General features: G+C 35.8%; 1 protein-coding gene, 1 long non-coding RNA gene and 1 pseudogene across 3 annotated transcripts in view; all 3 read right to left on the bottom strand.

The window, feature by feature from the left end:
• LOC140517973 (uncharacterized) lies at positions 1 to 21263 on the bottom strand. The gene is made up of 3 exons (XR_011971800.1): positions 21119 to 21263; positions 4320 to 4496; positions 1 to 4139 (listed from the first exon to the last, which is right to left on the bottom strand). It is a non-coding gene; the product is annotated as an uncharacterized lncRNA (long non-coding RNA).
• LOC140517968 (immunoglobulin alpha-2 heavy chain-like) overlaps positions 1 to 23158 on the bottom strand; it is a gene marked incomplete at its 5' end in the record, with an annotated part of 937512 nt that overhangs the window by 634820 nt on the left and 279534 nt on the right. The gene's annotated exons all lie outside the window — the stretch shown is intronic.
• Positions 1 to 23158, bottom strand: part of LOC140529441 (Ig mu chain C region-like) — a 177169-nt pseudogene that overhangs the window by 87545 nt on the left and 66466 nt on the right. The window lies entirely within an intron of this gene.

Genomic DNA, 23158 nt, shown 5'->3' with positions numbered 1-23158 from the left:
CCTTCCATCATCTCCCCCACCCTGCTTATCGTCTTCTCCCCCACTTTCCTGTATTGTAAGATAGCTTTCATACCAAAATGAGTGTGCATGTTATTCTTTCCTTTAGTCGAATGTGATGAGAGTAAACTTCATGTTTTTGTCTCATTTCCCCTCTTTGTCCCTCCACTAAAAAGTCTTTTGCTTGCCTCTTTTGTGAGAGATAATTTGCCTCATTCCATTTCTCCCTTTCTCCTCCCAGTATATTTCTCTCTCACTGCTTAGTTTCATTTTTTAAAGATATGATGCCATTCTATTCAATTCACTCTGTGCTCTCTCTCTCTCTCTCTCTCTCTCTCTCTCTCTCTCTCTCTCTCTCTCTCTCTGTAATCCCACAAACTACCCAGATAGTGAAAAAAGTTTCAAAGTTACAAATATTGTCTTTCCATGTAAGAATGTAAACAGTTAAACTTTAGTAAGTCCCTTATGACTTCTCTTTGCCGTTTAACTTTTCATGGTTCTCTTCATTCTTGTGTTTGAAAGTCAAATTTTCTTTTCAGCTCTGGTCTTTTCATCAAGAATGCTTAAAAGTCCTCTACTTCATTGAAGGACCATTTCTTCCTCTGAAGTATTATACTCAGTTTTGCTGGGTAGGTGATTCTTGGTTTTAGTCCTAGTTCCTTTGACTTCTGGAATATCCTATTCCATGCCCTTCTATCCCTTCATGTAGAAGCTGCTAGATCTTGTGTTATCCTGATTGTATTTCCACAATATTTGAATTGTTTCTTTCTAGCTGCTTGCAGTATTTTCTCCTTGACCAAGGAACTCTGGAATTTGGCCTTTGTTCCTAGGAGTTTCTCTTTTTGGATCTCTTTCAGGTGGTGATTGGTGGATTCCTTGAATACTTATTTTGCCCTCTGGTTCTGGAATCTCAGGGCAGTTTTCCTTGATAATTTCATGAAAGATGATGTCTAGGCTCTTTTTTTGATCAGGGCTTTCAGGTAGTCCCTAATTTTTAAATTGTCTCTCCTGGATCTATTTTCCAGGTTAGTTATTTTTCCAATGAGATATTTCACATTTTCTTCCATTTTTTCATTTTTTTGGTTTTGTTTTGTGATTTCTTGGTTTCTCATAAAGTCATTAGCCTCCATCTGTTCCATTCTAATTTTGAAATAACTATTTTCTTCACTGAGCTTTCGAATCTCCTTTTCTGTTTGGCTAATTCTGCTTTTTGAAGCATTCTTCTCCTCGTTGGCTTTTTGAACCTCTTTTGCCAATTGAGTTAGCCTATTTTTCAAGGTATTATTTTCTTCAGCGTTTTTTTGGGTCTCCTTTAGCAAGGTGTTGACCTGCTTTTTATGTTTTTCTTGCATCTCTCTCATTACTCTTCCCAGTTTTTCCTTCACCTCTCTTATTTGATTTTCAAAATCCTTTTTGAGCTCTTCCATGGCCTGAGCCCACTGAATATTTATTTTGTGTGTTTGGGATAGAGAAGCCTTGACTTCTATGTATTTGCCTGATGGTAAGTATTGTTCTTCCTCATGTGAAAAGATGGGAGGAGATATCTGTTCACCATGAAGGTAACCTTCTATGGTCTTCTTTTTTTCCCTTTTCTGGGCATTTTCCCAGCCAGTTACTTGACTTCTGAGGTTCTTCTCCACAGCCACCTGGCCTCCGGATCTGCCCAGCCAGCACTTGCGGGTTGTGATTCAAATGCTGCTTCCCAGCCTCAGGGCTTTGGGTGGGCATGGGGCTGCTATTCAGTGTGAGATTCAGTTCAGGTGCTTAGGTTGGGGCAGGGCCATCACAAGGGGCTCAGTTCCCTCAGGGGGTTTATTCTGAGACCTTCAACAATGGATCCAGGCTCCTACCTGCTTTGGGATCCCCTGTCTGCTGCTGCCTCAGCTGCTGCCTCCCAAGGGTGCCTGAGTTATGTGGACACCCTGCTCCTCTCTCGGCGAGCTGAAAATACCCTCTCACTGACCTTTGGCGCCTGTGGGTGAAGAAACCTACGGGGCTGCTGGAGATTCTGTCCCTCAAACCTGCTTGGTTCAGCTCCCCTTGGTGCTGGGCGGCCAAGGCAGGGCTGGGATCTGCTCCAGGTCCAGTGCATGATGGACATTTCTTGTCAGTTTTTCAGCTCTCTCTGGAACAGAAATCTCCTCCACTCCATTGTTCTGTGGCTTCTGTTGCTCCAGAATTTGTTGGGAGTTCTTCTTTACAGGTATTTTATGGGCTGTGGGTTAGGAGCTAGCATATGTAAATCTTTCTACGTCACCATCTTGGCTCCTCCCCCTGGTTGTATTTTTTCAAAAGCTTTTTCTGCATCTATTGAGAAAATCATGTGGTTTCTGTTAATTCTGTAGTTGCTACGGTCAGTAACGCTAATTGTTTCCCACATATTGAACCAGCCCTGCATTTCTGATTTAAATCCTACCTGATCATAATGTATCATTCTTGTCGTAAGTTGCTGCATTATTTTTGTTGAAATCTTATTGAAAATTTTTGCATTTATATTTATTAGATAAATTGGTCTATAATTTTCTTATTCTGTTTTGGCTCTTCTTGGCTTATGTATCAAAATCAGATTTGTATTATAAAAAGAATTCAGGAGGACTCTTTCCTCAATTTCCCCAAATAACCTATATTGTATTGGAATTAACTGTTCTTTAAATATTTGATAGAGTTTGCTTGTAAATCTCCCTCCCTGGACATTTTTTCCTAGGGAGTTCAATGATTACTTTTTCAATTTCTTTTTCTGAGTTGGGCTTATTTAAGCATTCAACTTCTTCTTCTGTTAATCTGGGCAATTTATATTTTTTAACATAATTATCCATCTCATTTAGATTGTAGAATTTATGAGCATACAGTTGGACAAAGTAATTTCAAAATATATTTTTTAATTTCCTCCTCATTGGAGGTGAGTTCACTCTTCATTTTTGATATTTTTAATTTGGTTTTTTTCTTTCTTCTTTTAAATCAAATTGACAAAATGTTTATCGGTTTTACTGGTTTTTTCATAAAACCAACTCTTAGTTTTATTTATTAGTTCAATAGTTTTCTAAATTTCAGTTTTATTAATCTGTTCTTTGGTTTTCAGCATTTCAAATCTGATATTTACTTGGAGATTTTCAGTTTGTTCTTTTTCTAACTTTTTCAGCTCCTTGCCCAATTCATTCATCTCCTCTTTCTTTATTTCATTTCTGTAGAAATACAAAGGTATAAACTTCCCCTAAGAACTTCTTTTGAAGTATTCCATAAGATTTTGTAGGTGGTCTTATTTTTGTCATTCTCTTGAATGAAGTTCTAAATTGTTTCTACGATTTGTTGTTTAACCCACTTCTTCTTTATGCTTAGATTATTTAGTTTCCAATTAATTTTTGGTCCATCTTTCCGTGGCCTTTTATTACACATAATTTTATTGCATTATGGTCTGAGAAGGATTCATTGACTATCTCTGCCTTTCTCCTCTGGATTGTGAGGTTTTTATGCCCAAGCACATGGTCAATTTTTGTAAATGTGCCATGTAACCCGGAGAAAAAGGTATATTCCTTTCTATCCCCATTGTATTTTCTCCAGAGATGCATCATATCTACCTTATCCAGAGTTTAATTCACCTCCTTAACTTCTTTCTTGTTTATTTTGAAGTCAGGTTTATCAAGTTCTATAGGGGGAAATCTTCACATGGTTTGGGTAGATAGCACCCACACTCTCTTATAGGTTCGAGACCAAAACAGATTTCTTTGATGCGTGTAAACCTTTGGGACAAGCTTTCTGAGAATAATTTCTTCATAAGCTCTCATAAGGAAAACTTCCCTGAGGACGGTGGGTAGAAGAAGTTTTCCCCCTAGGGAGATATTAGCTTTTGTTACACTCATGCTGCCACCTGCACAAAGATATATCCTCATTCAAAATCTGTACTGTACTGCAAATCTCCCAGGGGAAAGAAGATTGCTGACACAGAGTGCTTGAGAGCTCAGGGTTTGTTGTAGGTGAGTTTTTGTTTAGACAGTTGTCACTGTGGTAGTAATAAATACCACTACTATAATAGTTAGCACTGTGATTCGGTCTAGCACACAATCTCTGTCCTTCAGGGCATTCCTACAGAGCTTTCAGCAGACTCAGGATTATTTATTAACCAGACATTGTACTTCTTAAGAAGACTGAAGGAGAGAATAACAAAAAGAAGAGGTTGAAATACAATTCTGTGAGTTTTCTACAGGAAGGGATGTAGAGGAATAATGATCACTGCAACTCCTTTAGTATTTTGACTGGTATTGACTGTAGCAGAGTAAAGAAAATTACAGATTGTAATTATGGTTATGGTATTTTTTGCTACTTACTTTTTGCTGCGTCATAGCATCTATATCTTCTTTGGACCCCAAAACCATCAGGATGAGTCATGTGACTTTGCTGGTCAGCCCTCTTCCTGAGACCGGAACTATGTTGCAGGGTCCCTTGTCATCACTGGAGAAGTTGATGGTGATGTGGTAGACAATGATAGATGGTGTATGAGTACACTACGATAGAAAAGAGAATTCATCTTGACTAGTCAGTGCTAATCATTTTGGCTTTTGTCTTCTCACTGTACTTTGATGACTCTGGAAGAGAAAGTGAGGTTGACAGCTTTACCCAACTCTGTCTCATTCAAATTCAATTCATGAACAAGTCAAGATTCACCCACTAATGGCACTAGTCCTCCAAAAAAAAATGAAGGATGAACAACAACTAGACACTTGCCACATGAACAAACTATATTACAAACTCTTAGTAAACAAAGATAAACATGGAATGTTTCCTGACCTCAGAGACACTACATTACCCTCTGGGATAACAATATGTACCGAGAGAATACCATGTCATTTGAAAAGGGAGCATTAACATACAAATATGGATAGATATTAGGGAGGAAATCTAGAGGAAAGATGTTTCACATGTATTGAACTTCTAAGGCACTCAAATTCTGAGAGGCAGAGATGAGAAGGAAGTGAATGCAAGGGGACTCAGTAGGAGGTTACAACTTACTTGATCTTTGAAGGGGACAGAAATATTAGATTTAGAATAAGAGAATTTGAGTTTAAATCCTAGCATTGGTGCTGACAAATAAGTATATTCTTTTTCTATTGAATTTAGACTTAAAACATCTATAAATCTTTTAGGGATGGCTAAGTGGCACAGTGGATAGAGCACTGGTCCTGTATTCAGCAAGATCTGAATTCAAATCTAGCCTCAGATACTTACTGGCTGTGTAACCTTGAGCCAGTCACTTAACCCCTATTTGCCTCAGTTCCCCATCTGTAACATGACAAGGACCAGTTACTCTAGCATCTTTGCCAAGAAAACATCATGCCCAAAATTAAAAGAAAAGAAGGAAACTGGGGGAAATTTTATAGCAAGTTTATCTTGATAAAAATCTCATTTCTGAAATATATAGAGAACTGAGCCAAATTTGTAATAATAAGAGGCAACCTTTCATTGGTAAATGGTTAAAGGATACGAACTGGTAGAGGAAGAAATCTGAGCTATCAGTAGTCATATGATAATGCTCTAAATCACTAATAATTAGAGAAGTGTAAATTAAGGTTACCATCTCACATCTATGAGACACACCTAACATGAGAGAAAATGAAAATGACAAATGCTGGAGAAGATGGAGAAAATCAACACACTAAAGCAATTAGTGGAGATATGAATTAGTCCAACCATTCTGGAGAAAATTATGGAACTCTGCCCAAAGGGATACAAAACTCTGTATACCTTTTGACAAAGCAATAGCACTATAAGTGTTTACCTCAGAAATATCAAAGAAAAAGGAAAATGACCCATACGTACAAAGATATTTGTAGCAGTACTTTTTGTGGCACCAAAAAATTCGAAACTGAGGTGATGGCAATCACTTAGGGAGTGGGTGAACGAATTATAGCATATGAATATGATGAAATACTATTGTATTTTCCTCCTAAGATGAGATTGCTAGGAAAAGAAAAGACCAGATTTCAATAGATAATTTGATATAAAATACAGCACCTTCAAGGGTTGAGGTTTCATCTGAGTGGAGTGTGAACTCCTCCAGGCCAACTCCACTGAATCAACAAAGAGGAGCAACTCTTCCCAAGGCAACTACCTCAGGAAGTAAACTAGGCCTCAAGAAATTTAACCATATGAACTTTCACTTCACAGTCTCAGGATCTTTCTTTTCACTAACTTCTACCTCAACAACTTTCATCTAATGAACAGCAAGATGCTGAATGGGGGAAGACTGAAAGACATACCCCCTCTGACCACAACTAACTTCCCACTCTCTGTTTGTGGAGTCCAGCCTTGCAGTGCTGATTATACCTGATCACAAGAGTGACTGTGAGTGGAGAAGTGTGAGGACATACCCAGTGAGTGGGCCCTGCAGGGAGCAAGAATATTTTAAGGATAGTATGACTGGGGGCCCTAACTATGGCTTAGGGGAGGAGAGGAGTCCCTGAGATTGAGTGCCTTGATAGAATTCAGAAAATATGAGTAAGGAAGACCTTAGGCCTAGGGCAATATTACCCACAATTTGGGATTAAAATCTGATATTAATGTGGGTAAAAAAATGAAAACATGTAAACAGAGGAAAAATAGCCTAAGTATAGATAACTGCTAAGGCTAAGGAAGATCTGGGTTCATATTCTGAGGATGATAGTAAGATAAGAAAAAACAAAACACTACCCCTACAGCCACATTGTGAGATGACTAACTTTGATAGAGTTGTGTAACTCTAATGAGATATCCACGGCAGCCACTAAGAATATGCATGTGCATTTTCAAGGCAAATTAGGAAAAGATAATAAACTCTCTTCCCCAAAGACAAAATAAAAATATTTGTTTGGGACAACATTAGAATATCAGGAGGTAAGATTTAACAGGGTACTTATCACTAATCCAGGGAGCTGTGACATCTTAAACCTTCTTTTTGTCAGGCCTCCCCACAAAAATTTCTCCTAGACAGGTTCCTCTGTCCAGTCACTCACAACTTACTGCTCTTTTTGCTCTGTGGGTCAATGGCTCCCACTCACAGCTTACTTTTTTCTCTGGCTTCCTTGGGTCAATGTCTCCCATTCACAGCTTGCTTCTGTCTCTGCTCTGCCTGCTCTCACTCTTTGCTCATGATCTCTCTCTGTCTCCTCCTTGGACAAGCTCCTCCCAGTCTGAGCTCCATGTGACCTAGGTTCCATGTGACCACAGGCTCCATGTGACCACAGTCTCCATGCATTAGGTCTATTAATGGGGGAGAGGGGAATGATCTTCCTATTCTATTAACATTACAACTCAACTCTTCTCAGCAATTCAAGGTTCTTAGAAAACTCCAACAAACTCGTGATAGAGAATTCTATCCACAGCCAGAGAAAGAGTTACAAAGTCTGAATGCAGATTAAAGTATACTATTTGCCCTTTCTTTTTTTTTTGTTCTTCTGTTTTTTCTTTCTCATAGTTCATTCCATCGGTTCTGATTCTTCCTTGCAACACGACTAATGAAGTGAAAGTGAAAATATGTACAATATGAATGTATATGTGTAGCCTATATCATATTGCATGCTGTCTTGGGGAGGAGGGGACAGGGAGAAAATTTGGAACTCAAAAGCCAGTGAAACTGAAAGTTGTAAACTTAAAATTAAATAAATTAAAATTTAAAAAATTAATTTAAAAATATTCCTACTACAAAGTTTAATGTCATATGGTAACTAGATCCTCCAAAGAAGAATTCCTGAAAGCACTTTAAAAGGAACTCAAAAATCAAATTAGAGAGATTGAGCAAAAATAGGAAAATATTAAAGCAATCCAAGAAAATTAAGAAAGGAAAGTAAACCAATTGGCAGTAGAGAGCCAAAATCTTAAGGTAGTAAATAACTCTTTGAAAACTAGAAATGGGCAATCTGAAACAAATGATATTATAAGACATGAAGAAATAATAAAACTACAAAAATAGAAGAGAATCTGAAACATATCATAAAAAAAGCTGATCTGGGAAACAGATTTAAGAGAGACAACATAAGAATTGCTGGATTACCTGAAAGCTATGATAAAAAAAATCTTGACAAAGTATAAGAAATTAGTAAGGAAAAGTGCTCTGACTTTCTGGAACAACAAGAAAAAGCAGAAACAGAAAAAAAAAATCTATTGTCACAATCTGAAAAAGATTTCCTGAATAAAACTTACAGAAATGTAATAGTTAAGTTTCACAACTCCCAAGTTAAGGAGGAAATACTGCAAGCAACAAGAAAAAAGCAATTTAAATACTATGAAGATATAGCCAGGTTTTCAGAAGATCTTCTAGCTTCCACATTAAAACACTGTACGTCTTGGAACTTTATATTTCAAAGAGCAAATGATCTAGGGTTGTGACCATGAATAACTTATACAGAAAAATTGGTTATATTCCTGAATGAATAAAAGAACATTTGATGAACTGAAAATTTTTTCTTTATTTGTGACAAAAGGACCAGAATTCAATGGAAAATCTGACATAAAAAATCCACCAGAAATACAAGGAGCACTTTAAAGACTAATTATAAGGGACTCAGTTAGGTCAAACTATGTATTGCGTCATTAAATTCAAAATATGCACGTACACGTATTCTCACCCACACATATATAAATATATATACACGAGCATACATATACATATACATATATATATATATATATACTTTTATGTATATGTTCTTTTCTACATGTTATCAGTATTCCTAAGACTCAGAATTATGAGGGTAATTTGAAATAAAATTTGGGGCAGATTTGTATATGATATGGCTGTTCTTTAAAAAAAAATATTGGGTAGGAAAAGGAAAAGAACAATTTTCTCACAAAAATGGAGCATAAAATAAAGAACTGATACAGAGGGAACAGGTCGGGGTGGAGGGCGAGTAATTGTTGGAACCTTACTCCCATCAGATCTGGGTTGAAGAGGAAACATCACGTACATCTGGAGGGGTGTAGAAATCTTATGGACTTGTAAAGAGGTAAGAGAACTGGGGATGAGGTTGGGGAAGGGACTTTCTGAAGGATGAGTATATCAAGGTTTAGGAGAGTCGTGGGGGAGGACTCCTGGAGAGATGGGTAGAATAAAGAATAGGAGGGTTAGAAAAGAAGCTAAGGCAACAGGAATAGTGTAAAGAAAGAGGCTGAGGACAATAGTGATGGAGGGAAATTCACGAATAGTATTTACAACTTTGAATGGGAATAACATGAACGCATTCATAAAACACAACCTGACAGCAGAATGGATTAAAAAATCAGAACCCAACATGTTGTTTACAAGAAACACGTTTAAGAATGAGAAATAAAAGGGGATAGAGCTAAGCTGGTGGAGGGCAAACACAGTCTCATCTGAGTCCTACCACAAATTCCTTCAGATACCTCTAAAAAGAGAATCTGAACAAATTTTAGAATAGCAGAGTCCTCTAGGACACAGAGTATGGCAGATATCTAGCCCAGGACAGCCCAGAAGGCTGTCTGTCAAAAAGGATCTGCTACACGGGGCTGATGGAGCAGAGTACACAGGCTGTACCAATCCAGACTCTGACATAGCAGAGCTGAGCAGGAACTGCCAGGGTGGACAGAAGCAAGAGTAGCAGAGCAGATTCTCAAACATATCAGCCCAATCCAGTGTAACTGAGGGAGAGAGAAGCACATGACTCCTGGTAACAGCAGTAGCCACTCCTAAGACTATCAGTCCACAGATTCAATGTTTGAAAGTCACCTACTTGAACTTCCAGGAGCCAAGATGACAGAGTAAACTATAACTGATCTCATCCTCCCCTTGTTGATCTTGAAAAATGCAGAGAATACTGCCCCAGGAAAAATCCTGGAACAGTGGGATCAGCCAAAGGGGTGAACAATCTTTCAGTTCAGGAGGCTAGGAAGATCATCAAGAAGAGTACCTCTTACTGTGGCTGAAGGGGACCAGTGCAGGTCTGGAGGTGCCCCAGACAGACTCAACTCAGTGAACCAGGAGGAGACCCTGAGCTACAGGGGGGTAAAACCCCCAAGAGCCTAAGCCAGGACCCCAGGCATGCCTTAGCACAGCCAGGGGAATTGGGCAGACATCTCTGTGTTTCAGAAGAAGAGATTCACTTTAAAAGTCAGGAAAAAGGGTATTGCCATGAACCAGAAGCAAAAAACAAAAGCAAAGATGATAGAATCTTACTAAGGAGACAAAGAACATTAAAATACAAATACAGAAGAGGACAGCATTGACACTGTTCTTATGTGTAAAACCTTAAAAGAGAATAAAAACTGGTCTCAAGCCCAAAGAGTATTTTTGGAAGAGCTCAAGAAGGATTTTAAAAACCAGATTTGATAGGCAGAAGAAAAATTGGCCAATGATTTTACAAATAAAATTGATAAAATGAAAAAAAGAATTCACTGAAGAGAATAGGTCCTTAAAATGAACAATCAGAGAAATGGAAAAGGAGGTACAGAAATTAACTGAGGAAAACAATTTATTAAAAAATAGAATGGGGCAAGTAAAAATTGATGACCCTATGAGACATCAAGAATCAGTAAAATGAAATATGAAGAATGAAAAACTAGAAGAAAATGTAAAATACCTCATTGGAAAAACAACTGACCTGGAAAACAGATCCAGGAGAGAAAATCTAAGAATTACTGGTGTACTAGAAAGTCATGATGAAAAAACAGAGCTTGGAAAATATCTTCCAAGAAATCATCAAGGAGAACTGCCCTGAGGGCCCAGATCCGCGGGGCTAAATAGTCATTGAAAGAATCCACCAATCACCTCCTGAAAGCGGTCTTTAACTGAAAACGCCAAGGAATATCATTGCCAAAATCCAGAACTGTCAAGTTAAAGAGAAAATACTACAAGTAGCCAGAAAGAAACAATTCAAATATCAAAGAACTTCAGTCAGGATCACACAGCACCTTGCAGCTTTTACATTCAAGGATTGGAGGGAATGGAATATGATATTCTGTAAAGTAAATGAGCTTGGACTACAAAAAAGGGTCAATTACTCACCAAAACTGAACACAATATATCAGGCAAGGTGATGGTCATTCAGTGATATCAGGGATTTCCACACCTTCCTGATGAAAAGGACAAAGCTCAATAGAAAATTTGATCTCCAAATACAAGACTCAAAGAGGTATGCAAAGGTAAACAGTGGGAAAATATTTCTATTCACTTTGGGCAAAATGTTCATATCCCCATACTGGGGATAATTGTTAATAAACTTGAGAATTACATATTTTTTATAACATTTAAAATGATATACACAGATTGAGGGATTGGACAATGAGAAAAAGGTGATTAAAGGGTGCAAAGGAATGGTAATACGAGAAGAGAAAAGGAGGAGGTAGAAAATGGTAAATTTCATCAAAGAAAGAGTCACAAAAACATTACAGTGGAGGAAAAGAGGGGAGGGAGGCAAGCACTGTTTGAGATTTTTTCTCATCTGATTTGGTTTAGAGATGGACCAACATACTCAATTAAGTATAGAAATCTAACTTGCCCCGTAAGCAGTAGGAGGAAAAAGGGGAAAGAAAAGTTAGGGGGTTTTAAAAGGAGGAAAAAAGTCATGAGTTAAAAGGGCAATAAAAGGGAGAGGGATGATAGAAGGGAGGAAAGACTGAGGGAAGCAGGGGCCAAAAATTAAAACTATTGTTAAAGATAAGGAAGAAGAGAGAAATAAAAACATCAATGGGGGAAATTCAGTGGAGAGAAAGATACAGATAGTAATCATAATTGTGAATGTTAATGGAATTACCACTCCCATTAAACAGAATCAGATAGCAGAAGTGATTAAAAACTATAATCCAACGATATGTTGTTTACAAGAAACATGTCTGATACATGGGGATACACACAGAGTAAAGGTAAAAGGTTGGAACAGAATATATTACTCAGCTGATGTAAAACAAGCCAAGTGTAGCAATCCAAATCACAGACAATGCAAAAGCAGAAATAAATCCAATCAAACAGATAAGGAAGGAAACTATATTCTGTTGAGAGGCATCATAGACAATGAAGTAATGTCATTACTAAATATAAATGAATGAAGCAGTATAGCATCCAAATTCTTAGAGGAGAAGTTAATGGAATTACAAGAAGAAATGGACAGAAAAACTATACTAGTGGGGAACCTCAAACTCCCCGCCTCTAACCACAAAATAAACCAGAAAGAAGTTAAGGAGGTGAATAGATCTCTGGATAAGGTAGATATGATAGACCTCTGGAGAAAATTGAATGGAGATAGAAGGGAATATATCTTTTTCTCCATGGTATATGGCACATATAAAAAACTGACCATGTAGTAGGGTATAAAAGCCTCACAATGCAGTGCAGAAAGGCAGATATAGTGAATGCATCCTTTTCAGAACATAACGAAATAAAAAGTATATGTAATCAAAAGTCATGGAAATATAAACCAAAAATGAATTTGAAACTAAATAAGCTAATCCTAAAGAATGAGTGGGTTAAACAAAAAATTATAGAAACAATCAACAGCTTCATTCAAGAGAATGACAATAATGAGATCACCTACCAAATGTTATGGAATACTTCAAAAGCAGTTTTTAGGGGAAGTTTTATGTCTTTGAATGCCTACATGAATAAAATAAAGAAAGAGAAGATCAATGACTAGGGCACGCAGCTGAAAAAGCTAGAAAAAGTACAAATTGAAAATCCCCAAGTAAATACCAAATTAGAAATGCTGAAAATCAAAGGAGAGATTAATGAAATTGAAATAAAGAAAACTGTTGAATGAATAAATAAAACTAAGAGTTGGTTTTACGAAAAAAAGCAATAAAATTGATTAACTCTTGGTCAATGTGATTAACTTAAGGAAGACGAAAATCAAATTACCAATATCAAAAACTCACAACAAGAAGGAAATCAAACAACAATTAGAAATTATTTTGTCCAACTGCATACTCATACATTTAACAATCTAAGTTAAGTGGATGAATATTAAATATATATATATATATATAAATTGCCCAGATTAACAGAGGAGGAAGTAAAATCTTTAAATAAACCCATCTCAGAAAAACACATTGAACAAGTCAACAATGAACTCCCTAGGAAAAAATCTCCAGGGCTAGATGGATTTACTAGTGAATTCTATCAAACATTTAAAGAACAGTTAATTTCAATACTATATAGACTATTTGGGAAAATTGCTGAAGAAGGAGTCTTATCAAATTGTTTTTATTATACAAATATTATTATATTTATCATTATTATATTATTATACTATTTATTTATATTATTATTATTATGCAAGTATTATTCTGATACCTAAAGCAGGAGGAGCCAAAACAGACTAGGAAAATTATAAACCAATTTCCCCAAGGAATGTAGATACAAAAAATTTAAATAAGATATTAGCAAAAAAATTACAACAAATTATCGTAAGAATGCTACATTGTGATCAGGTAGAATTTATACCAGGAATGCAGAGCTGGTTCAATATCAGGAAAACTATCAGTATTATTGATCATATCAACAAAACCAAATAGAAATCATATGATTATCTCATTAGATGCAGATAATTTGACAAAATACAACACATTCCTATTGAAAACACTGGAGAGCATAAGAATCAATGGAGTCTTCCTGAAAACAATAAGTAGTATGTAACTAAAACCATCAGCAAGCATTATATGTGATGGGGCAAGCTTGATGAATTTCCAATAAGATCAGGGGTGAAAAAAGTTGTCCATTATCACCACTATTATTCTATAGGGCTCCGCAAATCTTGGGTTGAGTAACAAGAGAAGAAAAAGAAAATGAAGGAATTAGAATAGTCAAAAAAGAAACTAAGTTATCTCTCTTTGCAGATGATATAATGATATACTTAGAAAACTGTGGAGAATCAAGTAAAAAGCTACTTGAAATAACAAACAACTTTGGCAAAATTGCAGGTTACAAAATAAACCCACATAATTCATCTGCATTTCTATACATTACTAACAAAGTCTAAAAGCAAGAGATAGAAAGAGATATTCCCTTCAAAGTTATGATAGACATTATGAAATATTTGGGGGGTCTATCAACCAAAGCAAACCTAGAAACTATATTAACACAATTGCAAAATACTTTTTGCAAAAATACAGTCAGATTTAAGTAAGTGGAAAAACATCTATTGCTCTTGGGTAGGCTGAGCTAATATAATAAAAATGAAAATTTTACCTAAATTAATTTACTTATTCAGTGCCATATCAATCAAACTACCAGAAAATTATTTCATAGAGCTAGAAAAATATCAAAATTCATCTGGAGGAACAACAGGTCCAGAATTTCAGGGAATTAATGAAAAGAAATTCTAAGGAATATGGCCTAACCATAACAGAATTCAATATGTATTGTAGACCAGTAATCATCAAAACCATTTTTTACTTGCCAAGAAATAGAGGGGTAGATCAGTGGAATAGATTAGGTACTCAAGAAACAGTAGCCAATGAATATAACAGTCTACTGCTTGATAAACCCAAGGACCCAAGCTTCTGGGATGAGAAGTCACTAGTTGAGAAAAACACCTGGGTAAACTGGATAATTGTGTGGCAGAAACTGGGCATAGACCAATGCCTGACATCATACACCAGAATAAAGTCCAAATGGGTACACGATCTAGGTATAAAGACTGATATTATAAACAAATTAGGGGAGCAAGGGATGATGTATTTGTCAGATTTATGAAGAATGAAGAAATTTACTACCAAACAAGATATAGAGAACGTTATGATGTGCCAAATGGACAATTTTGATTACATTACATTGAAAAGTTTTTTCATAAACAAACACAATGCAACCAAAATTAAGAGGGGAGCAGAAAACTGGGAAAGAATATTTACAATTTAGAGTCTGATAAAGGCTTCATTTCTAAAATATATGAAGAGCTGAGTAAAATTTGCAAGAAAACAAGTGATTCCAGAATTGAGAAATGGTCAAAGATGTGCTCTAAATCACTATTGATTAGAGAGATGGTAATCAAAACACTTTGATATACCACATCACACCTATCAGACTGGCTAACATGACAAATCAGGAAGATGATAAATGTTGGAGAAGATGTGGGAGAGTTAGAACAGTCATTCATTGTCAATGGAGCTGCGACCTGATCCACCCATTCTGGAGAGCAATTTGTAACTATGTCCAAAATTCTTCTAAAATGTGCATACCCTTTGACCCAGCAATATTGCTTCTAGGACTGTATCCCAAAGAGATCATAAAAATGGGAAAATGTCCCACATGTACTAAAATATTTGTACCAGCTATTTTTGTCATAGCCAAGAACAGGAAAAATGAGGTAATGCCTATCAATTGGGAAATGACTAAACAAGCTGTGGTGTATGAATGTAGTGGAATATTATTGTACTATATGAAATTTTGAACTGTTACGACATCAGAAAAATCTGGAAGGACTTATATGAACTGATTCTGAGTGAATTGAGCAGAACCAGGAGAACAGTATACACAGTAACAGACATAGTTTGTGAGGACTCTTTCTCATAGATTTAGTCCTTCACAGTAATGCAAGGACCTAAAACATTCCCAGAGGACTCTCTATGCAAAATGCCATCCACATCCCGAGAAAGAACTATGGAATAAGAACACAGAATGAAACAGACTATTTTCTCTTGAGTTACATTTTGTTTTGTTTTGATTTTTCTCCTGGTTTCTCCCATTCATGTTGATTCTTCTATGTAGCATGACTAATGTCAAAATGTGTCTAATAAAAATGTAAGTATAGAATACATATACGACTACGTGCTGTCTCAGGGAGGGAGGTGGAGAAAATTTAAAACTTATGGAAGTCATTGTTGAAAACTGAAAACAAATAAATTATTTTTTTTTAATGAGAGATACACACTGAGTTAAAATGAAAAGTTCGAGTAGAATTCATTTTACCCTAGTTGACACAAAAAAGTAAAGGTAGCAATTATGATATCCGACAAAGTAATGGCAAAATAGATTTAATTAAAAGAGATAAACAAGGTAATCACAATTTAATGAAAGGCACTACAATTAATGAAGCAATATTAAATCCAAATCTACATATATCAAATACTAGAGCATCTAAATTTGTAAAAGGAAAGTTGAAAGAATTAAAGGTAGAGATAGATAGCAGTATTATAATAATGGTCAACTTTAATCTTTGACTCTCAGAACTAGAAAAATCTAAACACAAATAAATATGAAAAATTCAAGAAATTCAATAGAATTTTAGATAAGCTAGATATGACAGATATCTGGAGAATATTCAGTGGAATTAGAAAGGAATACAGCTTTTTCTCAGAGGTTCATGATACCTTTACAAAAATTGACCATATACATGTACATAAAAATTTAATAGTAAAAAACAGAAGTATTAAAAGTGTCCTCCTCAGCTGACAATGCAATACAAATGGTATTTAATAAGGGACAGCAGAAGCAAAGATTAAAAACTAATTGCAGATCAAACAACTTAATCTTAAAGAATGATTGGGTTAAAGAACAAATCATAAAAATGATTGATAATTTTATGGAAGAAAATGACAATGATAACGCAACATATCAAAACCAATGGGATACAACAAACACAGTGATCATAGGAAAATTTATATCTCTAAATGGCTACATTAATAATATAGGAAAAAGGAGAAATAATGACTTGGGTATGCTATTTTAAAAAATAAAAAAAGAACAAATCAAATAAACCCTACTAAACCCTAAATTTGAAATACTAAAAATTCTAGGTGAGATTAAAAAATTGAGCATAAAAAACAACATTGAATTAATAAATAAAACCAGGAATTGTTTTTTTTTTTGGAAAAAGCAATAAAATAGACAACCCACTGAGTAATTTAAGTTAAAAGAGGAAGAAAATCAATCACTAGCATTAAAAATGAAAATTGTTAATTTACTAGTAACAAAGATGAAATTAAAGAAATTATAAGGACTTGGTTTGCCCAATTATACGCCAATAAATTTGACAATTTAATTGAAATGGAAGAATATTTACAAAAAATTAAATTGCCTGATTTAGCAGAAGAGGACATAGAATATCTAAAAAGACTTATTTTTGAAAAAAAGAATTGAACTGGTCATAAATGAGCTTCATAAGTAAAAAGCACCAAGAAAAATGCCTGGAATTGAGTAGATGGAATATCTTGTTTGTGGAACAGCCAGGAGGCTGGTGTCACTGTATCAAAGAGAATGTGTCAAGTAGTAAATTATAAGAGGCCTGGAGAGGTACAGTACTCACAGCTATCAGGTGAACAGGACCTTTGGCACTATAGATGTGAAGTAGGCACAGCTACTCACTGATGCAGAGAAAATGAGAAATTCAGGAAGAATTTCAAGCATTCCACAATATATTGATGGTGTCATGGGACTTAAATATTTATAGATGCTGGACCTCCAATTAGGTTGCATTGAGGGTACCCAAATTCCTTGGGAATCATCATCAGGAGGCAAAAAAATGGCCTCCAACTTTGTTGTTTTAGGACCTTAAGGTTGTAGGACCTTGTTTGGAGAGCAGTTATTTAAAAAAAAAAAAAAAACATTCACTGTGAAGCACAAAGACCATGCTTGAACAATTCAAGTGATCAAGAGACCAACTGGCAACAAAATGGGTGAGTGCATCACCAATGGATATGAATAATTTATGAAATATTTTTTGTATAAATATAAATATTTTATTTTTTAAATATATTTCATATATTCAATAATTTTTCTATCTCCATTCAATTTTCTCCGGAGATCTATCATATCTACCTTATCCAGAGTTCTATTCACCTCCTTAACTTCTTTCTTGTTTATTTTGAATTCAGATTTATCATGTTCTACTGAGCAAAATCTTCAAATGCTTTGGGTAGATATCACCATCACTCATTAAAAGATTTGAGACCAGAACAGATGTCTTTGTTGTGAGTAAACGTTTAGGAAAAGCTTTCTGTGAATAAATTCTTCATAATGCTTCATATAGAAAGCTTTCCTGAGGAGAGTGTCTACAAGCCTTCCTCCTAGGCAGATTTTAGGTTTTATTACCCTCATGCTGCCACCTGCACAAAGATATATCCTCATTCATAATCTCTCCTGTAAATCTCCTGGGTGAAAGAAGATTACTGACACAAGGTGCATTAGAGCTCAGGGCTCGGTCTAGGTAGGTTTTTGTTTAGACACCTATCACTGTGGGAGTAATAACCACTATAACCATAAGCACTGTGATATAATCTAGCACATAATCTCTCTCCTCCAGAGCATTCCTGCAGAACCTTCAGGAGGCTCAGGATTATTCATTAACCAGACATTCTACTTCTTAAATAGACTGAAGGAAAGAGCAGCAGAAATAAGAGGTGGAAATGTAATTCTGTGAGTTTTCTATAGGAAGGGATATAGAGGAATAATGATCACTGCAATTCTTTTAGCATCCTTGACTGGTGTTGACTATAGCAGGGAGGGTAAAGAAAATTACAGATGGTAATTCTGGTTATGATATTTTGTGTTACTTAACCTTTTGCTACATCATAGCATCTATATCTGCTTTGGACCCCAAAACCATTAGGACGAATCGTGTGACTTTGCTGATCAGCCATGTTCCTGACAACTGAAATATGTTGCAAGGTCGCTTGTCATCACTGAGGAAATTGATGGTGACATGGTAGGCAAGGATAGATGGTGTATAAGTAGAATATGACTGGAGAGAGAATTCACTTGACTAGTCATAGCTTATCATTTTGACTTTTGTCTGCTTACAGTACTTTGATGACTCTGGAAGAGAAAGTGAGGTTGACAGCTTTGCCCAACTCTGCCTCATTTAACTTCAATTCTTGAACAAGTCAAGACTCACCTACTGATGTCATTAGTCCTCGAAAAAAATGAAGGATGAACAAGAACTAAACACTTGTCACATGAACAGACTGTATGACAAACTCTTAGAAAACAACGATAAACATGGAATATTTCTTGACCCCAGAGAGACTACATTACCCTGTAGGCATAACAACATGTACCCAGGGAATACTGTGCCATTCGAAAAGGGAGCATTAACATAAAATTATGGATAGATATCAAGGAGGAAAGCCACATGAAAGATGTTTCACATGAATTGAGTCTTTAAGGCACTCAAATTCTGAGAGCAGAAATGAGAAGGAAATGAATACAAGGGGGTTAAGCAGGAGGTTAAAACTTACTTGATCTTTGAAGGGGACAGAAATATTAGATTTAAAATAAGAGAATTTGAGTTTAAATCCTAGCATTGGTGCTGAGAAATACGTACATTGTTTTCCCACTGAATTTAGACCTAAGGCATCTATAAGTCTTTTAGGGATGGCTAGGTGGCACAGTGGATAGAGCATCAGTCCTGCAGTCAGCAAAATCTGAGTTCAGACCTGTCTTCAGATACTTACTAGCTGTGTAACCTTGAACAAGTCGCTTAACTACTATTTGCCTCAGTTCCTAATCTATAACATGACAAGGACCAGTTACTCTATTATCTTTGCCAAGAAAACATCATGCTCTAAATTAGAAGCAGAGAAGGAAATTAGGGGAAATTTTATAACAAATTTATCTTGATAACAATCTCATTTCTGAAATATATGACCAAATTTGTAAAAATGAGAGGCAACCTTTCATTGGTAAATGGTTAAAGGATACGAACTTGTAGAGGAAGAAATCTGAGCTATCAGTAGTCATATGATAATGCTCTAAATCACTAATAATTAGAGAAGGGCAAATTAAGATTACCACCTCACACATCTATGAGACACACCTAACATCAGAGAAAATGACAAATGCGGGGGAAGATGTGGGAAAATCAATACTGAAGCAATTGGTGGAGCTTTGACCTAGTCCAACCATTTGGAGAAAAATATGGAACTATGCCCAAAGGGCTGCAAAACTCTGCATACCTTCTGACCCAACAATACCACTATCAGTATTTTACCTCAACGATATCAATGAAAAAGGAAAATGACACATATTTTAAAAAATGTTTGCAGCAGTACTTCTGAGGAAGCAAAAAATTGGAAACTGAGGTGATGTCATTCAATTAGGGAGTGGTTGAAGGAATTAGGGTACATGAATATGATAAAATACTATCATATTGTCCTCCTAAGAAAACCTGAGATTACTAGAAAAAGAAAAGACCAGAATTCAGTGGATAATTTGATATAAAATACAGGACCTTCAGGAGCTGAGGCTTGGCCTGAATAAAATGTAAACACCACCAACCCAACTCCACCGAATCAACATGGAGGAGTAACTGCTCCCAAGGCAACTACCTCAGGAAGCAGACTAGCTCTCAAGAAATTTAAACACATGAACTTTAACTTCACTGACTCAGCACCTTTCTCCTCACTAACTTCTTTCTCAACAACTTTCGTCTAAGGAACAGCATGATACTGAATGGGGGAAGATTGAAAGACATATCCCCTCTGACCACAACTAACTTTCCACTCTCTGTTTGTGGAGGCCAGGCTTGCAGTGCTGATTATACCTGATCGTAATAGTGGCTGTGAGTGGAAAGGGGTGAGGACACATGCAGCAAGTGGGCACTGCGGGGAGCAAGAGTATTTTTAGGATGGTATGACTGGGAGACCTAACTGTGGCTTAGGGAAAGAGAAGAGTCCCTGAGATTAAGTGCCTTGACAGATTTCAGAAAATAACAATAAGGAAGACGTTAGGCCTAGGACAATATTACCCACAACTTGGAATTAAAACCTGATAATAATTATAAGTGGCTAAAAAAATTAAAATAAGTAAGCAAAGGAAAAAGAACCTGAGCGTAGACAGCTACTAAGGTTAAAGAAGATGTGGGTTCATATTCAGAGGATGATAGTAAGGGGAAAAAGAAAACTACTTCTACAGCCACATTGGGAGATGACTAAGTTTGATAGACCTGGGTCACTCCAATGAGATACGATGGCAGCCACTAAGAATATGCATGCGTATTTTCAGGATAAATTAACAAGATATAATAAATTCTTTTTCTCAAAGGCAAAGTAATAATAGTTATTTGGGACATCATTAGAATACCAGGAGGTAAGGTTTAACAGGGTACTTATCACTAATCCAGGGAGCTGTGACATCTTAAACCTTCTTTCTTTCAAGCCTTCCCTCAAAAATTTACCCTAGACAAATTCCTCCCTTCACCTACTCACAACTTACTGCTCTCTCTGCTCTGTGGGTCAGTGGTTCCCACTCACAGTTTGCTTCTTTCTCTCTGCTCCTTCGGTCAATGTCTTCCACTCACAGCTTGCTTCTGTCTCTGCTCTGCTTGCTCTCACTCTATACTCATGATCTCCCTCTCTCTCTCTCCTACTTGGACAAGCTCCTCCCAGTCTGAGCTTCATGTGACCCAAGTTCCATGTGACCACAGGCTCCATGTGACCACAGTCTCCATGTATTAGGCCTATTAATGGGTGGGGATGATCTTCCTGTTATATTAACATAACAACTTAACTCTTTTCAGCAATTCAAGATTCTTAAAAAACTCCAAAAGACTCATGATAGAGAATTCTATCCACATCCAGAGAAAGAATTACATAGTCTGAATGCAGATTGAAGCATACTATTTGCTTTATCTTTTTTTGTTTGTTTTTTCTTCTTTCTCATAGTTAATTCCATTGTTTCTAATTCTTCTTTGAAACATGACTAAAGAAATGAAAGTGAAAATATGAATGTATATCTAGAGCCTATATCAGACTGCATAATGTCTTGGGGAGGAGGGGAGAGGGAGAAAAATTTGAAACTCAAAAGTTAGAGGAAGTGAATGTTGCAAAATTAAAAATAAACTAATTAAAATTTAACAAATTAAAAAAATTTCCTTACTCGAAAGTGTAAATCCATATGGTCACTAGCATCAAAAATAGAGTTCTTGAAAGTACTTTAAAAGAAGTTCAAAAATCAAATTGGAGAGATTGAGTATAAATAGGGAAAAATAAAAGCAATCCAAGAAAATTATGAAAAGAAACCAATTGGAAAAAAAGATCTAAAATCTGAAGGTAATAAATAATTCCTTGAAAAGTAGAAATGGACAGCCAGAAAAAAATGATGTTATAAGACATAAAGAAATAATAAAATTACAAAAATAGAAGAGAATCTGAAACATAACATTAAAAAACACTGATCTGGGGAACAGATTTAACAGGGACAATATAAAAATTGCTGGACTACCTGAAAGCTATGATAAAAAAATCTTGACAAAAGTATAAGTAATTATTAAGGAAAATTGCTCTGACTTTCTGGAACAAGAGGATAAAGCAGAAGTAGAAAAAAATATCTATTGTCACAATCTGAAAAAGATCTCCTGAATAAAACTTACAGGAATGTCATAATTAAGTTTCAAAACTCCCAAGTTAAGGAGAAAATATTGGAAACAACAAGAGAAAAATGATTTAAATACTTTGGAGACACAGCCAAGTTTTCAGAAGATCTTCTAGCTTCTACATTAAAATACTGTAAGTGTTGGAACACTAAATTTCAAAGAGCAAATAATCTAGGGTTGTGGCCATGAATAACTTATACAAAATAATTGGGTATGGTACCTAATTAGTAAAAGACTATTTGATGAATTGAAAAACTTTCAGGTATTTGTGACAAAAAGACCAGAATTCAAAGGAAAATTTGATATAAAAAAATCCACCAAATATGTGAGGAACACTTTGAAGACTAATTAAAAGGAACTCATTAAGGTCAAAATATATATTAGGTCATCAAGTTCAAAATATGCACATACACATATACTCTCATATGCATATATATACATGAACATACATATACATATACTTGTATATATGTATATATGTATATATGTTTATATACGTTCTTATCTATATGTTATCAGTATTCCTAAAACTCAGAATTATGAGGATAGTTTGAAATAAAGGTTGGGGCTGATTTGTATATGATGTTATTGTTCTTTACAAAAAAAATAATCCGTAGGAAAAGGAAAAGAAAGGAACGATTATCTCACAAAATGGGGCATGAAATAAAGAACTGACACAGAGGAAACAGGTGCAGGTGGAGCACTAGTAATTGTTGGAACCTTACTCCCATCAGATCTGGGTTGAAGAGGAGACAATAAGTACATCTGGAGGGGTGTAGAAAGTTTAAGGACTTAAAGAGGTAAGAGAATTGGTGGAGAGGTTGGGGAAGGGACTTTTGGAAAGATGATTAGATTAAAGATTAGGACAGTGGTGGACGAGG

This window comes from Notamacropus eugenii, chromosome 1 (assembly GCF_028372415.1).
Source record: "Notamacropus eugenii isolate mMacEug1 chromosome 1, mMacEug1.pri_v2, whole genome shotgun sequence".
Classification (NCBI taxonomy): domain Eukaryota; kingdom Metazoa; phylum Chordata; class Mammalia; order Diprotodontia; family Macropodidae; genus Notamacropus; species Notamacropus eugenii.
Note: the sequence above shows the minus strand (reverse complement) of the source record. Positions and strands in the feature narration are given on the sequence as shown.